The sequence below is a fragment of the Denticeps clupeoides genome, chromosome 5 (assembly GCF_900700375.1).
Source record: "Denticeps clupeoides chromosome 5, fDenClu1.1, whole genome shotgun sequence".
NCBI classification, from domain to species: domain Eukaryota; kingdom Metazoa; phylum Chordata; class Actinopteri; order Clupeiformes; family Denticipitidae; genus Denticeps; species Denticeps clupeoides.
This window is the reverse complement of record NC_041711.1, coordinates 32,075,924-32,078,403: the sequence shown is the minus strand read 5'-3', so window position 1 is coordinate 32,078,403 and position 2,480 is coordinate 32,075,924. Positions and strand designations below refer to the sequence as shown.

Below are 2,480 nucleotides of genomic sequence, written 5' to 3'. Positions count from 1 at the left end.
TGATCCCGACGTGATTTGAACACGCAACCTTCTGATCTGGAGTCAGACGCGCTACCATTGCGCCACAAGATCCGCATCTTGGCAGCTGCACGCTTCACTTTTCTCAGTTCATGGGCAGTTATTTTGCACCTTGGTTTTTCCACACGCTTCTTGCGACCCTGTTGACTATTTTGAATGAAACGCTTGATTGTTCGATGATCACGCTTCAGAAGCTTTGCAATTTTAAGAGTACTGCATCCCTCTGCAAGATATCTCACTATTTTTGACTTTTCTGAGCCTGTCAAGTCCTTCTTTTGACCCATTAGGAAGTTGCCTAATAATTATGCACACCTGATATAGGGTGTTGATGCCATTAGACCACACCCCTTCTCATTACAGAGATGCACATCACCTAATATGCTTAATTGGTAGTAGGCTTTCGAGCCTATACAGCTTGGAGTAAGACAACATGCATGACGAGGATGATGTGGACAAAATACTCATTTGCCTAATAATTCTGCACTCCCTGTAGGTGAAACCACAGTGGCAGGAAACATGGACTGCGCTAAAGCAAAGAAAGGAACAAAAGCTGAAAGCCCTACAACACCCTTAGTCTAACTGACCTTGACACCCTGTCTGACTACCTGACCCTCCAAAATGTACATGGTTCGGCGCCTGCCTGCTACTCCTAATGTGTCTAACAGAGACTTAAAATATCTTACTTTCTCCCCTTAGTGGTATGCACCAGGAAATACTGAGGTGCAGTAACAGGTATAAATAACAAGAACAACATTTTTCTGCTCTTGCACATAGCCGATGGAAGGACTACACAGGTTGTGTTTTGATTTGCAAACATACTCTTGGTGCTCTGTAAAGCCAAAGTAAATTACTGCCGACTTCGCAGTTATTTCTGGACATTTCTTTGCTGACCTCACTATGATGCGATGTGTATCATGTGTGTGTACTGTGATGCACTTGCAGTGTCCATTGAGAAAATATATAAAATTGTTTTTAGAATAGAGGCATCTGACTGGTGGCATTTAAATTGAGGCGTGTAATAAATAACGATACTGTGAGGATGTGCTGTTTTCTCTTTTTTCCCCTATCCCATCGAGAGCGCTATTTCGAAGGACCAACACAAGACCAAGATGAGACCAAGCCCACAAAAGCCCACCGGTCTACAACATCTGCATCACTTCCATCCAAGTGAGCCTGCAACTAGTGTTAGTGCCGGGTTGGTGATGGTTTGTAAAAGTCCAACAGGTGCAGTGGTGGAATAGTCCAAAGACTTTTATAGAGGTATAGAGGATCTGTCCATGTTTGGAGGTACTGAACAGTGCAGAGTAGGTTTTAGTCCAGTGTCATGGTGTACATTGCGTGCCCATTATAATGCTAACGGTCCATTTGTAGATCCCTGAAGCTTTAGCTGTTACGGTGGTGGTGGCTGTGGTGACCCTCCGGTACTTTTCATGTTAAGACATCTAGTTCATTGCTAGGGACTAGGATTCCTCTGGTGGTCGATTCATTGGACTCTGGAGGTGGTCTGTGCACTTGATTCAGTGCCTCAGAGAGAACAAACAGAAGCAGCAGCAGGCAGTGGCATTGTACAACTGGTGCAGAAATATGTCACTACAGTGGTATATTTGTGCAACAGTGGCCTGTTACCCTAACTAGGACTGGCTAACTAAGATGAATTTAACGCTGTCTGTGCTTGACAGGGTGATAAAGTGGACTTAATAATTGACACTGTCAGGGATTTTAACCGAAGGCCAGAGTGAACAGAAGTGTTTTCAGTTTAGATTTAAACACTGAGCACTCTGTTGTTCTGACAGGACATTTCCACAGACTTACTCATAAACTTTCTCTGCCTAGCGGGTAAGGAAGAGGCCTTGTAACCCCGAACCATCAAGCTGCCACTGAGGTCCCCTTGAGCAAAGTACCATCTCCACACACTGCTCCCCTTTCATGGGTGCCCACTGTTCACTAAGGTGATGGGTTAAATGACACATTTAGTTGTTTCACTATGTGCTGTGCTGCAGTGTTTCTCAATGACAACAAAAACTTTCACTGTTAGGCTACTGGAGCCCGTCCCAGGAGGGGACATACTCAGGACAGGGGCTCACCACCTCAGAGCACACACACCTGATATATACTTATACTTATATACGTGTATATATGTACATAGATGAGTGGGATAATAGTGAAACCCACTTCAGAAAGACACAGAACACATAGATTATTTTGTCAAACTGCTACATATTACAAATAATAGCATTCATACAGCAGGAGGATTAGCTTGAATGGACTTTGATTCATTTAATTGAGTCAAATTCAATTATTCCACTACATTAAGATTTACATTTATTCTTGTAACTCTCCCGCATTACCACTGTTCCTGAAAAAAAGGCTTATAAGAAATAGAAAAGGAATAAGACGCTTATCATGAATAATCCCTTGTGGTAAAAGCTCTGACAGGATATTCAATTGACATTGTGAAATTG

General features: G+C 42.9%; 1 non-coding gene across 1 annotated transcript; it reads right to left on the bottom strand.

The window, feature by feature from the left end:
- trnaw-cca (transfer RNA tryptophan (anticodon CCA)) lies at nt 1–72 on the bottom strand. The gene has a single exon. It is a non-coding gene; the product is annotated as a tRNA-Trp (tRNA).
- Nucleotides 73–2,480: the final 2,408 nt, after the last annotated feature.